Below are 23,021 nucleotides of genomic sequence, written 5' to 3' on the forward strand. Positions count from 1 at the left end.
AAGCCGTTGGTGTTTCAGGACTCAGCAATTGGGAAACCCTGAGTTGGGTGTTGGCAAGTTAGAGGCACAGTTATGAAATTCTGCACTAGTGGGTTGTGAATGGCAGTGAAGTAAACCGCTCTACTAGTTGAACCAAGCAAATTTTCAAGGTTCTTGGATCCAGGTGAGCCAAAAGAGTTGTGCCTAATTCAGAGAGAAAACACTTTTTAAAATAAATCCTTAAATAACTATGCCACTTTTCACAATTCTATGGCAACATATTTACAAACTAGAAGAAACATAATTTACTAAAATCTGAGAAGGTTGAGAATATCTATTCAAAACGGATGAATTTTGTAAGTCATTAAGGAAGTTGTAAAAGTGCTCCTTGTCCCCACCCACCCATCACCACTGCCATAAATAATGCTAGATCGTGAATTGTTCTTCTCCTGACTTTCAAGGTTGTTAATGTTTTATTGAGTACTTATCATTGTGAATTTACAATTAGGTGCTGTTTATTTTGCATTCCTATAATTATTCTTGAGCTTTTTAGGAAAATGTTAAGTTACTTAGAAATAGTTTGGTATTTCTGACTTTTGCTTTTAAGATTTGTTAGGTAGAATCAGAACAATTTTTATTCTATGGCTATTTTCTACGACTGAGAGAAGATGTTCCTGTGTACTTTACTCATTAACCTCTTAAGTTATGGGAAAGCCTTTTGAGTTGGGCACTTTAGTTTTTTAACCATCCCAGTGAACATAAAATTGGTGTCTCACTGAGGATTCAATTTATATTTTCTCGCAATAATTTTGGGCAACTTTTAATGTGTTTACTACCCATTGATTTATTTTCCTGTTTTGCCCATTTTAAGTAAGTAAGTTCTTTTTATTTATTTTTTTGTGTGTGTGTGAGAAATGGTGTCGCTCTGTCACTCAGGTTGGAGTGCAACGGAGTGATTGCGATCTCGGCTCACTGCACCCTCTGCCTCTCGGGATCCAGCAATTCTCCTGTCTCAGCCTCCCCAGGAGCTGGGATTACAGGCGCACGCCATCACACCCAGTTAATTTTTCTATTTTTAGTACAGATGTGGTTTCATCATGTTGGACAGTCTGGTCTCCAACTCCTGACTTCAAGTGATTTACCCGCCTTGGCTTCCCAAAGTTCTGGGATTACAGGCATGAGCCACCGCGCCTGGCCGGTTCTATGTATTTTTATTGTTGATTTGTAACAGTTCATCATATATTTCAGAAACAATTTATTCATCAGATATGTGTGCTACAAGTATTATCCCTAGTTTATTGCTTGCTTATTCATATTTGTATCAATATCTTAGATAATCAGAATTTTTAAAAAATTGATCATGTTAAACTTTTAAATTTTTAAATGATTTTGGGGGACTGTTTAATATATCTTCTCTATTCAAGATAATGAAATTATTCTCCTGTATTTTTTTCTATATGCTTTTTAAAATCCTTTTAGTTTTTCTTTTTTTTGAGACGGAGTCTCGCTCTGCTGCCCAGGCTGGAGTTCAATGGTGTGATATTGGCTCACTGAAACCTCCACCTCCCAGGTTCAAGTGATTCTCCTGCCTCAGCCTCCTGAGTAGCTGGGGTTACAGGCATGTGCCACCATGCCAAGCTAATTTTTGTATTGTTAGTAGAGACAGGGTTTCACCATGTTGGCCAGGCTGATCTCGAACTCCTGACCTCAGGTGATCTGCCCTCCTCAGCCTCTCAAAGTGCTGGGATTACAGGTGTGAGCCACTGTGCCCTGACTAAAATCTTATAAATACTATGAGGCTTCTATCTGATAGTATTTTCCTCTACTGTTAAGAATTCAGGAGTCAAATCTATAACCCATCTCTAGCAAGTTGTCCAAGAGCCATTGGCATATACTTTGTACATTGAATTTATTCCTAACTTTACACTTAAACTCTTTTCCCTGACCTAATTTTCCTTAATCTGTTCTAAATCCTCCTCAATCAAAATGCTGCTATTTTAATCTTTTGTATTTAAATATGTTTTAAGCCACAAAAAACTATTTAGATGTGATATACAGTGATAAATAATCTTAATAGCTAAAGGTTGATAAGATATTTAATCTAGTATACTTACAGAAATTTGATTCTCAAGTTATATTTATACTGCACTTTCAGGATAAAAAATGTCACAGAATATATTGATGCAGGGATATAAAATACATTGATGTGGTATGTATAATTCTAATTGTGTAAACTACCAGAGTATAAATAATAATATGATTATAGTGGTTAAATATGTTGGTGAATACTGAGTGATTTTTAACAATGCTCAGAGAAATACATAATTATCTATTATTATATGTTTTACATAATTATAGAGTGTACATGTATTACTTGCTTAAATATAATTTACATTTAAAATTAAAAATGTAAAATATAGCAGAAAAAATTATTCTTACAAGTAACCTTAACTTTGAAGAAAATTGACTCAACTGAATTTGCTTCCTTGGGAATTTAATTTTTTTTACCTCTCTATGATCCAGGACTAATTCACACTTGAGAGAAAAGCTAATGTAGAATTTTTTTAAATGATAAAATCATTTGATTGGCTTTGGGAACAATATTTACGTGTTCCTCAGACATTTTTATTCATAAACAGATAACTTTACATAGAACCAAATGTTATTTTCATTTTCTCAATTTAATAGTAGAAAAATAAGCTATAATTATGGTATTTTTATGTGACCAGCAAAAACTACCAAAATATACTATCATTTATAATGTGATTCAAAGGATCAAACATTTGGAGAAACAGAGAAATACAACAGAACATATTATATTTTCTTTTTTTTTTCTTTCTCTTTTTGTTGTAACCATTAATATCTGAATTCTAGTCTAAAAATATCCATTAATGAGTTAATGTTGGGTTGTTTATGACTCTATGGTAGAATGAAGTATACAATTTCAATTAATATAACAAAAATATAGCACCTACTATATGCCTGGTATTGATTAGAAAACAATATAGAGAATATAAGTTCAGTAAACAATGTATATGTCCTCGAAGACCTAACTTTTAATTGGAAGGAGTGACATAACAGGAGTGACAAAAAAATTATAAGGAAATACAGTCAATGGAGAAATACATTTTGCCTTGGTCCAGGGTAAACTTCATAGAGAATATAACATTCTTTTCTTCATTCTGGAAAACAGTGAAGGTTTGTTGAGATACAGAAATTGAAAAAAGGGCCAAAAGGCAAAAGTAAAATCAATAAAAATATACATAGGGATAGGAAAGTTAGAATTATATTGAGTAAGTGACAATATTTCTATTTGGAGTTGTGATAGGTGATAAAATAATGAACTAAGAAAGAAGGTCCTAAAATACTAAATGAAAACACATCACAAACAACCAAACAACTAAAAGAAACAACAGTATTTGAAAAATTCAAATGAATAAAATGCGCATGTTTAGGCCTATGTTTCAGAAAGATTGGCTTGTCAAAACAATACAAGTAATTATCCATTTAGTTCTAAATATGACTGCTATAGGTTTTCTAAGGATTTTCACATGCACCAATGTTTTAATTGAGGAAATCAAAGGAAGGAGACTTTAAATAATTGGCTCATATTTTAAAACCTAGCATATGAGGCAACAGGATTCAAATCTGGGAATATGACCACAGGTTGAAGTCTTAACCACTAAGTTATATAGTCTTCAATGCGGGAGAGGATGAGTTTTAAGACACTGTGAAGGCAAACTGGAGGCTACGTCAGTTAAAAAGACAATTTCAGAGTTCAGTCAACATAATCTGATACTTGAAACAGAACTGAACTCTTGAGTTCTAAAAGATATTTATCCAGTATGGAAACAGGAAGAGCAGAACTTGGTGACTGATAGTCACGTGAAATGAAGGAAAAGTTAAAAAGATTTTGTATCAGGCAATAGCGAATGCTACAAGGAATTTGAGAATAATGAGAAGATTGAATTTGTGATGAAGTTATCATTGCTACTCTGAGAGGTATTTTTCAGTAGACAAAGTCAAAAATAGATTGCAAGAAACTGAAAAGAAGAAAATAAATAGTATAAGCAAAAACTTTTTATGTCTCAAGTTACCAGAGTGTGATGAAAGAAAGATGGAAAGAAAGACGGAATAAAGTTAAATGATGAAAAAAAATATGCTTAAGAGAATTGTATCTGCATGTTTGTTTCTGTGTTTTCTACTTAGTGGAAAACTTCATAATAAAGTTTGCATCCAGTGGAACGTATATTCTAAAGAGGGAGTGTACTCCTATACACTTAAAATTTATAATAGGATTAGAAGCAAAATTGTATCACCAAGCAAGTCATAGTTTCAATCATTATGCCAATTTCAATGTTTTTCTTAAATGTTTTTAAAACAATTGACAAATGCTATAACTTGTCTGCAAGCAAGTGCTGGCATTTTACTACAAAAAAATGAGTTCCAAGGAAACCCAAAAGTAAATGGTCATGATTAATTGATATAGTCTTTATTTTAAAGGCTTCTTTTCATTTTTAGTTGCCTACATAAAGAATTGAGGTTTTTAAAACATAATACAGTTTCAGATTTGAAGAATGAAATTAAAATGCTAATCAATACATTGTAGTTATTTGTAAATACATTACGACCTTTAGAAGTTCTGTCACCTGAACAGAAACAAACACCATGGATTTGGAGAACAAATAGTGAAACCAAGAAAATAAAGATACAAGAGTGCTCTTGGCAGGCGAGATTATATATTATATCTGGAGTGATGGGAACAAAAACCCAAGTCAGAGATTTTAGTTTTCAAAATATGGTGCTGAATTCCCTTCAATTGGTATGAGTAAGAGGGAAGGATAAAAAAGTACTGACTTTGGAGTTTTTCCAAATATCTAAATAACTCCACTGTTACTAATAAGCCATCTTCTTTTAATCAGTACCCCAAGCAAGAACAGCTTATCATTGCCTATTACCAGTATCATTCTTGCTATATCAGTATAGGATAAGTAGATGTTGACTTGATATGAAAAACTGAAAGATACGTGCTAAGTAATGGAAGTGTGATCTCATTGTATATGAGATTTCTCATCTTCATTTGCCATTTTATTGCTTGCTAAATAGAATCTGTAGCACTTAACCTCTCTGTGTGAATCTGTTCCTCTATGTGTCAAATAGGTATAATAATACTTACCTTTCTCACAAGGGTGTTTTAAAGATTAATTAGCTAAGTGCTTGGAAGATAGAAAGGCTATATAAATCCTAAATATTCATATTCATTAAGACACTGTCTTAAAATAATAAAATCAAAGTAATTCCAAAGTAATTCATAATTAAAATAGAAAATATGGGCAAGCTCTCTGCTTTTTATGGCACATGATGTCCTTGTGCTGATACCTTTATATTTTGTTCTTCCTCTATTCTCATATTCTCATCCTCCCTTTCTCTCAAAGCCATTTTCCCTTGTCTTATTTAAAGACATGAGTAAATAGCAGAGCTGCAATTCTTACTCTAAACTTCATCTGTCTTTGTTCTGTAGGTTTAAATAAAATAATTAAAGTTACTTTAGGGTATTTAACTTACCTGAATGATGTCATATTAAACATTTGAAGAACTCCACATTATAGAATAGTATTATATTAAATATAATTGAAAGTGATTAAGGTACCTGTCACTGATGGCAAATCATAATCGCAATATGTGAAACCATGTCAAGGATAAGTGAGAACAAATTAGAGAAGAAATATTTTTTAATGTACTGGGCATAAAAAGTGAAAATGACTCAAAGTCAAAATCTTGTAATAACTAATGAGAACTACAAAAAATCAATAGATCTATTTGATTTAGACTATATTTTACAGAATGTTCCTAAAATACAATATAGCAATCTTAAATAATTACTAAGATTCTTTACATCATGACATTTTAGTAGTCTGCAACAAAAATAATGGAATTTAAATTGCATTTTCAAAAGAGAGATTGGTATCATATTTTGTCTAGATTGACTCAGATTTGTTGACGTTTTGTGAGTGTAAGGCAAAATTTTGAAGAAGAGAAACAGAACAGTATAATTGATGAAGACACTGACACTACAAATTGCAATTTAAAATTAACTTACATATTGAGAATATTATTTATTTCTCCAATGACCTTTTCTGAGATATTTTGATTTCTATTGGGCAGTTATTATGTTTATTTTGTTTTAATATGGCATAAAAATAGAAGAATATTCAAATAGAGACTACCAAGAAAGCATATTGCATGTCTACATACAGCATAAGCCACTTTTTAAAAAAAATAAATAAAGAAGAAACAAAATAAAGAACATGTGCATGCAGTCTCTAAAGTTTAGAGAACCAGACAGCATGTATGTTCAGGATCAGGCTTTTCTTTCACCTGCTTTTAGTTTGGGTTTGTATATATCTGTTTAGTCACAGTAAGTTAAATAAAATCTTTAATTCCAGAGGACTATTCAGTCTGAATAAAATCTAAGGTTAATTCTGCTGCTGACACATAGAACATTAAATGCTTTGGTTATGCATTAAGTTGCTTGACGTAAATAATTTATCAAGCACTCATATCTTGGGAATTTTCCAAAATTTTGTTTTATACCCTTTATCTTTTATCAGAAATCTCACTCACTCCCTTGACATGATTCTCAAATATGTCTACACAAAGTCAAAGTGCTTTCTTTAGGTCCTGACCTGTTTCCATCTGTGTTTTGAGTATTTCCACCAAAATATACAACTGACACTTATAACAGTTCTGGTGTTTGTCAATAAGCAAAAGAAACTGAATCTGACAAAAATATGAGAAGAATAAAAAGGATTGGAGCAAAATCAGAAGAAACAGACTTTGGAAAGTACAGAAATCAAAGCAAGTTTAGGTAGTTGGTAGCAGGACTTAATGGATAATATTGTAAGCATTTCTGCATTACAGTGGGTCAGTGTCACCTGTTTTTTTCTTCTAGCCTCGCCAACATGAGAGGCAAATTCCCAAACAAGAGTGAGTCATTAGTTGTTTTGGAAGGCAGAGCAAGGCAACGCTAAGTTTCACTAAAACTGTCCAAAACAGGGAAGGTGCAATATCCCAAATATGTTTTCCAAAGATGGAGGAAGAATACTGGCAACTTTAAAGTTTAAAACAACAGATTTTCTCATGCAGATAGTATCACCATTTCAAAACCAAATCAAACTCTCATGTCTCTGGAAGTGGACCTGTGACTGTATCCCTTAGCTCAGATATTAGTGTCAACATTTACCAATAACATTAAGTATTAACTTCAGCGTCAAGCTCAGCTCATCATAGTCATTAATAATCAATCATTCCTGACATTTATTACAAAATTCTACATACTGTTCAGTTTAATTAGTATACTTTTTATTTGAAATAATTTTAGGCTCCCATAGTAGTTGCAACAATTGTAGAGTTCCGTGTACCTTTCACCTGGTTATATTAGCAGCCAATTCATTTAATTTCAGACTGCACATCTTGATCCAAGTTTACACTGCAGCTAGAATGTTCATTTAGTTTTCATTCTTTACAGTACTCTTCTGGTCTGCTCTGAATGTGCCATTCAAGGCCAATCTGAAATGTGGGTGGCATTCCACAATGTTGTTCAGTTCCCAAAAAATTTGCTGTGTTTATTCTAAATGATTTCACACTGAGGCCACAGAAGAGTCTGCCCAGGACTTTATACAAGGGTTTCAAGAATCTTTTTCTCCAGCTCCCTCTTTATAATTTTCTCATTACTCTAGTCCTGCCCTGGGGGTTGCCACCTCTTTGCTCTGTTTTGCGTAGTGCAGGAGACCTATGGTCTGCAGAGCTCCACCCCATCATCTCTGTAGTCACAGCCCTGGTGGTTAGTAAAGGGCAGGGATACTTGACTTCAGGGTGTCTTCCACGGCTGTATCTCTCAGAGAATGGAGCAGTGCTTCTTGTTCTTTCATTTTCTCAGTACAAGGTGGTGATTGCACACAGCACACTTTTCCCCAATTTTCTCAGCACTTACGAGAATGGGTAGGTACATACATGCTTTTGTGGCATTTGCCTAGAGAGAGGAGGTAGAGTCAAATAATTCCAGCCTTAGAAAGTATCCTCTTACTGGTATTTTAATAGAGTGATCAAGATTTTCTTAAAATTTCAATTTTATTTTTAGAAAGTCTACACCTGTTTGCAGTTCAGAGTTGCTGTAACACTCAGGCTATGGCATATAGGAGAAAAAAGCAACAAAAGAAAACCACCTCCAGGCAACCAGCTAGGTTGTCCCCAAGGATTCTAGCAAGTTCTTCTCTCTACCTTTCAGAATCATTTCATAATAAAATTTTAAAAATATTATTTTTTAAATACATCATATTTAGTGGGAAGTATAGGGTGTTATGTACTCCTGCATTATGTCTGGAACCAGAAGGTCTATAATATAACTTAAATTATATAATAAAAGTATCAGTACAACAGAGTCATAATTTGGAAAGAGCTTAAGGTGGAAAACAAAGCTAATTTTGAAATGAAATAGATGAAAAAGTTTAAATTAGAAGAATTAAACAAAGGAGAGCTACTGTATTTTCTTGAATCAAAGTAAACAGAAAAAATTCTAAAATATATTTATTATTGGTATTTCTTAGGGTTAACTGAAAAAATATGTTTTGTTTCTAATTTTAATTTGTAGCAGAAAATCAACTCCAAAACCTCATGGAATATCTACTCTTCATAGATCGTAAAGTGAAATTTATAAAAAGATGTCCATGTGGTTTTCAAAAATATATAGGCCAGATGTCTTTATCACAATTAAAAAACAAAATCTAAATGTGCTGGCTGAGTGCAGTGGCTCACTACTGTAACTACAGCACTTTGGAAGGCCTAGGTGGGAGAATCAGTTGAGCCCATGAGTTCGAGGCCAGCCTGGGCAGCCTACAGAGACCCGTTCTCTATAAAAGTAACATAAAAATATCTGTCAGTTGTGATAGGGCCTGCCTGTGGTCCCTGCTATTTGGGAGGCTGAGGCGGGAGGACTGCTTGAGCTGGGAGGTCAAAGCTGAAGTGAGTCATGATTATGCCACTGCACTCTAGCCTGGATGAGACAGCAAGACCTTGTCTCTAAAGAAAATTTCAAAAAAAGAAAAAACACAAAGCTGTTTTGTAAATGACTTTTGTATTTGGTTTTAGTTCTTGATAAAATATATGAATAAAGTGATAATTGAAGAGAAAGCCAGTCTTATAAATAAAATGCATAGAACTTCAATAGAGCTGCATCTTACCCTATGACTAATTTATAAGATAAACATATGAGGCAAAAATTATTTTGAAAAATAACTTGAAAGTCTCTGGGAAACTCCAGAAGTAATATCCTTGAGGGTACACAATGGGAGTAGATTATTTTTCAAATGGAAAGAGGATGGTTGTCCTAGATAGGCAGGCAGATGTTTCTGCTAAGCTAAAAGAAGAGAGAATATAAAGTGTAGAATGGTAGATTTTATGATAGAAATATTTATATATTGTTTTATTTGATTTTTTGTTCATAGTTTCAATGAAGTAGGAGGTCAACTACTCAGCTGAGAGTGAAAAGGAAAAAGAAAGTATTGGAAAGTTTAGGAGAAGAGATAAAATAATAGCTTATGAGAGTAGGAGCTTGAACTGACACAGAAAAAGTAGTAGAATTGCAGAGTAGCCCTAAAGATTCAGTAATTGAAGTGTTCATGAATTTAAAATGAAAACAACCATTACATTTGCATGTGTGTTTGTGTTTATGTATGCCTGTGTGTGTGTGTCTGTGTATTTGTGTGTGTGTGTGTGCGTGTGTTTCCAAACTCTTTGTGATTCTCAGATGTATATTTGGGAAAAGAAATGGATTTAACAAGTGTCGATGATTTCCTGGGCTAATAACATAAAAGAACAGCAAGATAATTGAAGAATCTTGCAATTTATTAATTATAATGATGGAACATGGAATTCAAGGCAGAAGAGGGGAAAGAAGAGTAAAAAGGTGGTATTCAGGAGAATGTGTCATTGAGTCGATATATGAGAGGTTTAGTATGGTCAGATCAATGCATGGTCAAGGAAACTAGACAGAATAAGCAGGAAAAAATGAAAATGTTCATCATAGACATGAATGTAAGATTATGATGGAGGGTTCTCTATAGCAATGATATCTAAAGTTGCACTTTCCAATAAAACTTTCTGGGTTGAAGGATATGTTTTTTAACTGCACTACACAAAATTCAATTAGCCATTGAGCATAGAAATGTAGCACTGGGACTAAGAAACAATATTTTCACAATTCCTTTTATAAAACAGATTTATTGAGGTATAGTTGACATGCAATAAACTGCAGATGTTTAGAGTATACAATTTAATATATTTTGATATAGGTATGCAGCCCTAAAGCCATCATCACCATGATTAAGATAACTAACATAACAAACACATTGCCTCCAACTTCCTCCTTCCTCTTTTCAACTTCCTCCTTCATCTGCCCATTCCCAGACAACCACTGATCTGCTTTCTGTCATTCTAGAATAGTTGCACATTCTGAAGTTTATACAAATAGGATTCTGCAGTATGTTTTCTTTTTTGTTATTATTGTTTTGGCTTCTTTCAATGAGCGTTAAAATTTTGAGATTCGTTCACGTCACATCTATCAAAAAGTTATTCCTTTTAGTTGGTAAGTAGCATTACATTATATGGATATAACACTTTAAAAATCATTAATGAACACCCAGTTTGTTTTCAGGATGTGGCTATTACAAATACTACCAAGTAAACTTTTTGTGCACAATATTTGTGTGGATATATGCTTTCATATATTTTGGGGAAATAGCTATTAGAATAACTGTATCAAAACGGTAGGTGTACATTTACTTTTAACAAAGCTGCCAAATTTCTTCAAAGTTGCATTGCCATTTTGTATTCTGTCAAGGATATGAGAGTTCCATTTGTTCCATTGCCAACATTTGTTGTAGCAAGTCTCTTTATTTTTAGACCTGCACATATGCTTGTAGTGACATTTGATTTTTCTTAATTTGCATTTCTTTAATAACTAATGACATTGTCGTTTTATGTCCTTAGTTACAATAAATATCTTCTAATGAAAGTCTGTAAATATATTTTCCTATGTTCTTTTCTAGAAGTTTAACACTACTTTTCTATTTCATTTAGAACTATATTTTTGAGCTAATTTTATAAATTTTGTGAGGAATTTATCAATTTATTTTGCACATGCACTATATTTTTCTAGATCATTTCTTGAAATGATTGTCCTTTTCCTACAGAATTACTCTAACATTTGTCCAAAACAATAGACTGCATATTCATGAGCTTATTTTGTTTATCTCTTTGCCTGACTTTATGCTAGTGATGCATTTTTGTGTTAATGTACAGTAACAAAATTTTGAAATAAAGGACTTTTATTTAAAAGTTATTTTCATTATACGAGGCCATTTCCATTTCAATATACATTTTAAAATACACCTGTCAATTTCTACTAAAAAGACTGCTTGGATTCCTATCAAGATTGCTTGAATTTATACATCATAAGCAAAACATTAACTGAAAGGCACAAGAGCTCAAAAAACTGCATCTTCTAGCCAAGGGAAGCCATGAGGGACTGTGCCGTGAGGCACAGGGCATTCCAGCCCAGATACTATGTTTTTCCCACGGTGTTTGCAACTGGCAGACCAGGCAATTCCCTCAGGTGCCTACACCACCAGGGCCCTGGGTTTCAAACACAAAACTGGGTGGCTGTTTGGGCAGACACTGAGGTAGCTGCCATGAGGTAGCTTTCATACCCCAGCGGTGCCTGAAATGTCAGCAAGACAGAAACATTCACTCCCCTGGAAAGGGGACTGAAATGAGGGAGCCAAGCAGTGTTGCTCAGTGGATCCCACCCCCACGGAGCTCAGCAAGCTAAAATTCACCAGCTTGAAATTCTCACTGCCAGCACAGAAGTCTGAAGTCGGCCTGGGATGGTCGAGCTTATTGGGGTGAGGGGCATCCACCATTACTGTGGCTTAAGCAGGTGGTTTTCTCCTTACAGTGTAAACAAAGCTGCCAGGAAGTTCAAACTGCAGTGCCGCAAAGCCACTGTAGCCAGACTGCCTCTCTAGATTTCTCTTCTCTGGGCAGGACATCTCTGAAGGAAAGGCAGCAACTCCAGTCAGGGGCTTATAGATCAAACTCCCATCTCCCTGGAACAGAGCACCTGGGGGAAGGGGTGGCTGTGGCCGCAATTTCAGCAAACTTAAATGTTCCTGCCTGTCAGCTCTGAAGAGAGCAGTAGCTCTCCCAGTACAGTGCTCGAGCTCTGCTAAGGGACAGATTGCCTCCTCAAGAGGATTCCTGACCCCTGTGCCTCCTAACTGGAAGACACCTCCCACCAGGGGTCAACAGACACCTCATACAGGGGAGCTCCAGCTAGCATCTGGTGGGTGCCCCTCTGGGATGAAGCTTCCAGAGGAAGGAACAAGATGCAATCTTTGCTGTTCTGCAGCCTCTGTTGGTGATACCCAAGCAAACAGTGTCTGAAATGGACCTGTAGCAAACTTCAGCAGACCTGTGTCAGAGGGACCTGACTGTTAGAAGGAAAACTAACAAACAGAAAGGAATAGCATCAACATCAACAAAAATGACATCCACACACAAACCCCATCTGAAGGTCACCAACATCAAAGCCAAAGGTAGATAAATCCACAAAGATGAGGAAAAACCAGCATAAAAATGTTGAAAATTCCCAAAACCAGAAAGCCTCTTTTCCTTCAAAGGATCACAACTCTTCACCAGTAAGGGAACAAAACTGGATATAGAACGAGTTTGACAAACTGACAGAAGTAGGCTTCAGAAGATGGGTAATAAGAAACTCCTCTGAGCTAAAGGAGCATGTTCTAACCCAAAGCAAGGAAGCTAAGAACCTTGGAAAAAGGTTAGAAGAATTGCTAACTACAATAACCAGTTTAGAGGAGAACATAAATGACCTGATGGAGCTAAAAACATAGCACAAGAAGTTCGTGAAGCATGAACAAGTATAAATAGTCAAATTGATCAATAGGAAGAAAGGATATCAGAGATTGAAGAGCAAATTAATGAAATAAAGTGAGAAGACAAGATTAGAAAAAAAAAGAAGAATGAAAAGAAATGAACAAAGCCTCTGAGAAATATGGGACTATGTTAAAAAACAAACCTACATTTGATTGGTGAACCTGAAAGTGATGTGGAGAATGAACCCAGCTGGAAACAGCCTTCAGGATATTATTCAGGAGAAATCCCCCAACCTTGCAAGACAGGCCAACATTCAAATTCAAGAAATACAGACAACACCACAAAGATACTCCTCAAGAAGAGCAACCCCAAGACACACAATCTTCAGATTCACCAAGGTTGAAATGAAGGAAAAAATGTTAAGGGCAGCCAGAGAGAAAGGTCATATTACCCACAAAGGGAAGTCCATCAGACTAACACTAGATCTGTCTGTGGGAATCCTACAAGCCAGGAGAGAGTAGGGGCCAATATTCAACATTCTTTAAAAAAAGAATTTTCAACCCAGAATTTCATATCCAGCCAAATTAAGCTTCATAAAAGAAGGAAAAATAAAACCTTTACAGACAAGCAAGTGCTGAGAGATTTTGTCACCACCAGGCCTTGCTTTACAAGAACTCCTGGAGGAAGCACTAAATATGGAAAGGAAAAACTGGTAGCAGCCACTGTAAAAGCATACCAAATTGTAAAGACCATTGACACTAAGAAGAACTTGCATCAACCAACGGGAAAAATAACCAGCTACCATCATAATGACAGGATCAAATTTATACAAGGCAATATTAATCTTAAATACAAATGGGCTAAATGCCCCAATTAAAACACACAAAATGACAAATTGGGTAAAAAGTAAAGACCCATCTGTATGCTGTATTCAAAAGACCTATTTCATGTGCAAAAACACACATAGACTCAAAATAAAGGGATAGAGGAAGATTTACCAAGCAAATGGAAAGAAAAACAAAAAGTAAAAATAAGCAGCAGTTGCAATGCTAGTCTGTGATAAAACACACTTCAAACCAAGAAAGATAAAAAAGACAAAGAAGGGCATTACAAAATGGTAAAGGGAGCAATGCAACAAGAAGAGCTAACTATCCTAAATATATATGCACCCAACACAGGAGCGCCCAGATTCATAATGCAAGTTTTTAGTAACCTACAAAGAGATTTAGACTCCCACACAATAATAGTGGGAAACTTTAACACCCCACTATCAACATTAGACAGATCAACAAAACAGAAAATTAACAAGGATATTCAGGACTTGAACTCAGTTCTGGACCAAGCCAACTTAACAGTTCTACAGAACTCTCCACCACAAATCAACAGGAAATACATTCTTCTCAGCACCACATAGCACACATTCTAAAATTGACCACATAATTGGAAGTAAAACTCTCCTCAGCATATGCAAAAGAACAGAAATCATAACAAACAGTCTCTCAGACCACAGTGCAATCAAATTAGAACTCAGGATTAAGAAACTCACTCAACTGCATAACTACATGAAAACTGAACAAATTTCTCCTGAATGACTACTGGGTAAATAATGAAATTAAGCCTAAATAAAAAAGTTCTTTGAAACCAATGAGAACAAAGACACAATGTACCACAATCTCTGGGACAAAGCTAAAGCAGTGTGTACAGGAAAATTTATAACACTAAGTGCCCACAGGAGAAAGTGGGAAAGATCTGAAATCAACACCTAAAATCACAATTAAAAGAATTAGAGAAGAAGGAGCAAACAAATTCAAAACTTAACAGAAGACAAGAAATAAATATGATCAGGGCAGAATTGAAGGAGAGAGACACAAAAATCCCTTGAAAAAATGAATGAATCCAGGAACTGTTTTTTTCAAAAGATCAACAAAATACGTAGACCACTAGCTAGACTAATAAAGAAGAAAGGAGAGAAGAATCAAATAGACACAACAAAAAATGATAAAAGGGATATCACCACTGATCCCACAGAAATACAAATTACCATCAGAGAATACTATAAACACCTCTATGCGAATAAACTAGAAAATGTAGAAGAAATGGGTAAATTCCTGGACACATACAACCTCCCAAGGCTAAACCAGGAAGAAGTCCAATCCCTGAATAGACCAATAACAAGTTCTGAAATTGAGGAAGTAATTAATAGCTAACCAACCAAAATAAGTCCAGGACCAGACAGATTCACAGCGAAATTCTACCAGAGGTCCATTGAGGAATTGGTACCATGCCTTCTGAAACTATTCCAAACAATAGAAAATGAGTGACTCCTCCCTAATTCATTTTATGAGGCCAGAATCATCCTGATACCAAAACCTGGCAGAAACACAACAACAACAAAAAAGGAACATTTCAGGCCAATATCCCCAATGAACATCCAAGTGAACATTCTCAATAAAATACTGGCCAATGGAATCCAGTAGCATATCAAAAACATTACACACCACGATCTAGTGTGCTTCATCTCTGGGATGGAAGGCTGGTTCAACATATGCAAATCAAAAAACATAATGCTTCGCATAAACAGAACTAATGACAAAAACCACATGATTATCTCAATAGACGCAGAAAAGACCTTCAGTAAAATTAAACACCCCTTCATGCTAAAGCTCTCAATAAACTAGGTATTGATGGAATGCCTATCAAAATAATAAGAGTTATTTATGACAAACCCACAGCCAATATCATACTGAATAGGCAAAAGCTGGAGCACTCCCTTTGAAAACTGGCACAAGACAAGGAACCCCTCTGTCATCATTCCTATTCAACATAGTATTGGAAATTCTGGCCAGGGCATCAAGCAAAAGAAAGAAAGAAAGGGTATTCAAATAGGAAGAGAGGAAGTCAAATTGTTTCTGTTTGCAGATGACATAATTGTATATTTAGAAAACCTCATCGACTCAGCCCAAAATCTCCTTACGCTGATAAGGAACTCCAGCAAACTCTCAGAATACAAAATCAATGTACAAAAACTACAAGCATTCCTATACACTGATAATACACAAACAGAGAGCCAAATCATGAGTGAACTCCCATTCACAATTGCTTTGAAGAGAATAAAATACCTAGGAATACAACTTACAAGGGATGTGAAAGACCTCTTCAAGGCGAACTACAAACCACTGCTCAAGGAACTAAGAGAGGACACAAACAAATGGAATACAATTCCATGCTCTTAGATAGAAGGAATAAATATTGTGAAAAAGGCCAGACTGCCCAAAGTAATTTACTGATTCAATGCTATCCCAAGCTACCACTGACTTTCTTCACAGAATTAGAAAAAAGTACTTTAAATTTCATACGTAAGCAATAAAGAGCCCATATAGCCAAAAAAAAAAAAAAAAAAAAAAATCCTAAGCAAATTGAACAAAGCTGGAGGCATCATGCTACTTGGCTTCAAACTATACTACAATACTACAGCAATCAAAACAGCATGGTACTGGTACTAAAACAGAGATGTAGACCAATGGAACAGAAAAGAGCCCTCAGAAACAACACCACACATCTACAATCTTCTGACCTTTGACAAAACTGGCAAAAACAAGCAATGGGGAAAGGATTCCCTATTTAATAAATTGTGTTGGGAAAACTGCTTAGCCATATGCAGACAACTGAAACTGGACCCCTTCCTTACACCTTATACAAAAATTAACTTAAGATGGATTAAAGACTTAAACGTAAAACCTAAAACCATAAAAACCCTAGAAGAAAACCTAGACAATACCATTCAGGACACAGGCATGGGCAAAGACTTCATGACTAAAACACCAAAAGCAATGGCAACAAAAGCCAAAATTGACAAATGGGATCTAATTAAACTAAAGAGATTCTGCACAGCAAAAGAAACTATCATCAGACTGAACAGGCAACCTACAGAATGAGAGAAAATTTTTGTAATCTATTCATCTGACAAAGGGCTAATAGCCAGAATCTACAAGAAACTTAAACAAATTTACAAGAAAAAAACAAACAAGCTCATCAAAAAGATGGCAAAGGATATGAACAGGCACTTCTCAAAAGGAGACATTTATGCAGCCAACAAACATATGAAGGAAAGCTCATCATTGCTGGTCATTAGAAAAATGCAAATCAAAACCACAATGAGATACCATCTCATGCCAGTTAAAATCGCTATCATTAAAATCTCAGGAAACAACAGATGATGGAGAGGATGTGGAGAAATAAAAACACTTTTACACTGCTGGTAGGAGTGTAAATTAGTTCAACCATTGTGGAAGACAGTGTGGAGATTCTTCAGGGATCCAGAACCAGAAATACCATTTGACTAACAATCCCATTACTGTGTATATACCAAAAGGATTATAAATCTTTCTTCTATGAAGACACATGCACACATATGTTTATTGCAGTACTATTCACAATAGCAAAGACTTGGAACCAACCCAAATGCCCATCAATGATAGACTGGATAAAGAAAATGTGGCATATATACACCATGGAATACTATGCAGCCATAAAAAATAATGAGCTCATGTTCTTTGCAGTGACATGGATGAGGCTGGATACCATCATTCTCAGCAAACTAACACAGGAACAGAAAACCAAACACTGCATGTTTGCACTCATAAGTGGGAGTTGAACAATGAGAACACATGAACACAGGGAGGGGAACATCACATACTGGCATCCGCTGGGGCATGGGGTGCTAGGGGAAATATAACCTTAGGAGAAATACGTAATATGAATGATGGGTTGATGCATGCAGCAAATCACCATGACACGTGTATACCTGTCTAACAAACCTTCACATTCTGCAAGTGTATCCCAGAACTTAAAGTATAATAAAAACAAAGAAAAAAAACCATTAAAAAGGGAACCGGGAACACAGACAGTTCTCAAAAGAAGATATACAAGTAGCCAAAAAACATGTAAAAATGCAAATTGGCATGCAAATTAAAACCACTCTCTCACACAAGTCAGAATGATTACCAAAAAGTCAAAAATAGTAGATGTTGGCAAGGTTGCAGGTAAAAGGGAATGCTTATATACTGTTGGTAGGATTTTACATTAGTCAGCTACTTTGAAAAGTAGTTTGGAGATTTCTCAACAACCTAAAAATAAAATTACCATTTGACCCCACAATCCTATTACTGGGTATATACCCAAAGGGAAATAAATTATTCTACCAAGAAGATGCCAGTAATCACATGTAATTCAAAGTATAGGGGAGGATGTATGTAGGTTATATGCAAATACTACCTTTTATGTAAGGAACTTGAGCAGTTGAGTATTCTGATATTCATGGGCTGCAGGAGAGCATCCTGGAACAAGCCCTGAAGATATTTAAGGACGACTTTAATATTGTATGGCATACTGAAAGCTTGTGAAAACAGTAGATTTTAGGGGCCCTTACCAGACACACAAGAAAGCCACTGTGTGAAATGATGAATATTTTAATTGGCTCTACTACAATAATCATTTTGCTATATATGTGTATCAAAACATTATGTTGTACACCGTAAATGCATACAATTACAAAAAAAAAATTATATGACTCCCTTTATGAGGACATCTGTGATTTCATTTTGAACCCATGTGAATAATTTTGGCAATAATTATTTTTTGTTTCCTTTATCAGGTAATACTCACCAATTCTGCATATTAGGATATGAATAACTTTTGGGATGGTAGGTATTTTCACATACTATATTTGAAAAATTAGAGTTTATTTTAATCAAACACAACACTAATTCATAATCTATATAATAGTGCCTCTGAACCACCCAGGTAATCATCCACATCACACATGATCCTGAGCTTCTTATAAACTGAATGAGTGTTGACAGTTTGGCATTTTTTCTTGTCACTGTATTTTATGTAGTGCACATCTTTTATATAAAGTGTTGAGCTTAGTTCTCCCTTGTGGCTTAAAGAATTGTTTTAGATCATAAGCTGCTAACAGGAAGAAGCACAGAATCTAGTGCTTTTCTGGGAGTGAATACTTCAGTATGAGGTACAGTGTGACATGCCGTAAATATATTTTTTATTATGATTTCATGAATAATGAACCACTCATGACTCTTTGCAAATAAATAGGTATAATATACAACAAGCCTGTCAGATCAGGAACTGCTCATCCATGCTGTTGTAAATTGCTTGGAGGGTAAACTGTTTTTAGATTCTACACAGTAAGAAAATGACAGAGAAGATCTCAATTGAGTATGAAAAATAAGAAGCATGAGATTTAAAATTATAAACAACAGTTAATTTTGAAATTTCTCTCCGTTGGTTTCATAAGAAGCCATATGAATACTTGGTATAATAATGTAATGATGAATTTTTAGGAATTCATGGTTGAAAGTAAGGTTAGACCGTATCTAGAATTATATGTTAACAGAAATAGTGTACTTGTTTTGAAATATAGTGAGACAGAAAAAGAGCAAGTGGGGAGGAGAAAGGAAGGAAGGAAAGGGAAAGGGAGAAAAAGAAATAGGGAAAAGATAAGAGTTTCACTTATTTCAGATATATTTCCTTCTAGTAAGTCAATTGTCTGCTTAGCATCAGTGACTGGTAATATTTACAGACATGAGATCTCTGAACAGACACAGAAAAGTACAAATGGGACTTTTCCATAAGTTTCCTCTAAAAGACGTATTTCTTTTCCTGACTACCTTATCAAAATTTTCAACCCATTTTTCAATGTTCTAAATTCTTGTTTTCTAATTTTTTAATTCTTAGTAACAAGAATCACTATATAAAGTTCAACATATTTAACTGACTTTTTATTACTGTCTTCCATAATAGAATACTAGCTCCATACGGACAGTGTTATTACTATGATGTGTTCAGTACATATGGTATCCCCATTGCCAAAAACAGTGATCCCCTGAAAAAGTTTACCTATATCAATTTTTACTGAATAAACAAATTAGTCATTTAGCTAATATTTCTGATTCAATGAAGAACTTATTTTCTAAATAACTGTGGAAATATGTGTTTATAGATGATTTTTATAAACTGTTTTCCAAATTGGTCCTTAAAATTAAATAAAAAAATTTTTTAAAAAAGCAGGTAAGTTTAATCCTTACAATGAATTACATAATATCACTGGACTTTATAAACATCTAAGCAATTGAAAACTAGATGCATACTAAGTATTCAACATGAAAAGTACCTAAATCAAAGCTTGGACAATACAAAAATAACAATGTATGTAAGTGATATCCCTATTCAAGAAGCCTCCTCTGAGCTTATCTATTACATCATAAACCTTCTAGAACTAGAAGAAGATGTATGTCTTATTTTTGAATCCTAGTAACTCATAGAGTACATACCATATAGTAGGCCTTTAATACATATTTGTTAAAAATTTTTGAAACAGACTTATTGTATGATTCATATATCATTCAAGTGACCTGTTTACTCTGTAAAATCTCAAGATTTTTAGTATATTTAAAGAGTTGTGTGACCATCACCATACTCTATTGATATATTTCATCATTCAGTAAAGAAACTCTTTACTTTTTGGCACAACTCTACAACACCTCTATCTCTAGTAATAAAGAATCTACTTTTTGTGTTCATAGATTTGTCTATTCTGGACAAACCATATAAATTGAATTATATATGTAATTTTTGCTTCTGGCTTCTTTCATATAACATGATGTTTTTACGGTCCATGATGTTGTAATACTCCATATTGCCAAATAGCATTATTTTGCATTTTGTAAAATTTATGACTTGGGCATTTGGGATGTATCTATATTTTGGTGATTAGAAATAATGTTATAAACAATTGTGCACAAGTGTTTGAACATATGTTTTACATTTTCTAGGGTGTATATCTAGCAGTACAAGTGTTGGGTCATATAGTAAGTATATGTTTATCCTTTCCAAAAACTAGTAGAATGTTTTCCAAAGTGATCATGCCATTTTACAATTTAAACTACCATGTATGAGGTTCCCAATATCTCTACATTCTTTCCAACAGTTGCTGTTATCTGTCATTCTTATTATAAATATACAATTGTATGTTAAATGATATCTGTTAGGGTCTTAATGTTTGTGTCTCCTCTAAATTCATATGTTAAAATTACAACCCCCGAGGTACTGGTGTTAGGAGATGGGTTCTTTAGGGGTGATTAAATCATGAGAGCAGTCTCCACGGATGGGATTGGTGTTTTTATGAAAGAAACGCCCAGAGACCTTTTTCCTATTCCGTCCTGCGAGGTTACAGTGAGAAAATGGCCTTCCATGAGGAAGCCGACCCTCACAAGACGCTGAATCTGCTGATGCTTTGATCATGGGCTTTCTAGCTTCCAGAACACTGAGAAATTAATTTTGGTTTTCATATGCCTCCCAGTTTATGGCACTTCATTATAGTTGTATGAATGAATAAAAAATGTATCCCATTGTGAGTTTAATTTGCATTTTCCTGACGGCCAAAAATGTTAAGTATCTTTATACATTATTATTGGACATTTTTAAATATTTCTGAAGAAATATCTAGTCAAATGTTCTGCTTATGTATTAATTCACGTATTCTTTTATTTTAGAACTGTTACAGTTTTTCATGTATAGTGAATACAAGTCGCTTACCATGTATGTAATTTGCAGATAATTTATTCAAATATAAATGTTGTCTTTTAACTTTCTTGATGGTGTCCTTTCAAGCACAAAGTATTTTAATTTTGTTGAACTCCAATGTATCTTTTTTACTGTTTTGTTTTTGCAAGTGGTTTTGAAACCACTGACAAATTCAAGATCAGCAAAACATATCTATGTTTTATTCTAAGTGTTTTATAGTTTAGATCTTGCATTTAGGTCTTTGGTTCATTTTGAATTAACTTTTGTATATGATGTGAGATAGCCATCCAACTCTATTCTCTAAGTGCATTTGTTAAAAAGACCATACTCTCCTTGTTTACTTGTCCTGACACTTTTGTTCAAATCAAATCACTGTAAATACAAGGGTTTACTTTTTAATACTCAGTTTTAATCCATTGAGCTAAATGCATCTCCTGTATCAATAACAGATACTCTTAATTACTGGGACTTTGTAGTGATTTTTTTTTATTTCCAACTTTTATGTCCATTTCAGGGTTAGCTGTGCAGGGTGTGCAGATTTGTTGCATAGTTAAACATGTGCCACAATGAATAGCTGCACATATCATCACATTACCTAGGTATTAAGCCCAGCACCCATTAGCTGTTCTTCCTGATGCTCTTCTTCCTTCTATCACCCATCTTCCAACAGGCCCCAGTGTGTGTTGTTCCCCTCCATGTGTCCAGGTTTTCTCATCATTCAGCTCCTAATTATAAGTGAGAACATGTGGTATTTGATTTTCTGTTCCTTTGTTAGCTTGCTGAAGATAATGGCTTCTGGCTCCATCCATGTCCTGGCAGAGGCCATGACCTCATACCTTTTAATGGCTACATAGTATTCCATGGTGAATATGTACCACATTTTCTTTATCCAGTCTATCACTGATAGGCATTTAGTCAGATTCCATGCCTTTGCTATTGTGAATAGTTTTGCAATGAAATACATATACGTGCATCTTTATAATAAAATAATTTATATTCCTTTTGATGTATACCCAGTAATGAGATTGCTGGATCAAATGATATTTCATTTTTTTTATTATACTTTAAGTTCTAAGGTACATGTGCACAATGTGCAGGTTTGTTACATATGCATACATGTGCCATGTTGGTGTGCTGCACCCATTAACTTTTAATTTACATTAGGTATATCTCTTAATGCCATCCCTCCCACTTCCCCCTACCCCATGACAGACCCTGGTATGTGATGTTCTCCACCCTGTGTCCAAGTGTTCTCATTGTTCTATTACCACCTATGAGTGAGAACATGTGGTGTTTTTTTGTCCTTGTGATAGTTTGCTAAGAATGATGGTTTCCAGCTTCATCCATGACCCTACAAAGGACATGAACTCATCCTTTCTTATGGCTGCATAGTATTCCATGGTGTATATGTGCCACATTTTCTTAATCCAGTCTGTCAATGATGGATATTTGGGATGGTTCCAAGTCTTTGCTATTGTGAATAGTGCTGC

The sequence above is a fragment of the Piliocolobus tephrosceles genome, chromosome 4, assembly GCF_002776525.5.
Source record: "Piliocolobus tephrosceles isolate RC106 chromosome 4, ASM277652v3, whole genome shotgun sequence".
Classification (NCBI taxonomy): Eukaryota; Metazoa; Chordata; class Mammalia; order Primates; family Cercopithecidae; genus Piliocolobus; species Piliocolobus tephrosceles.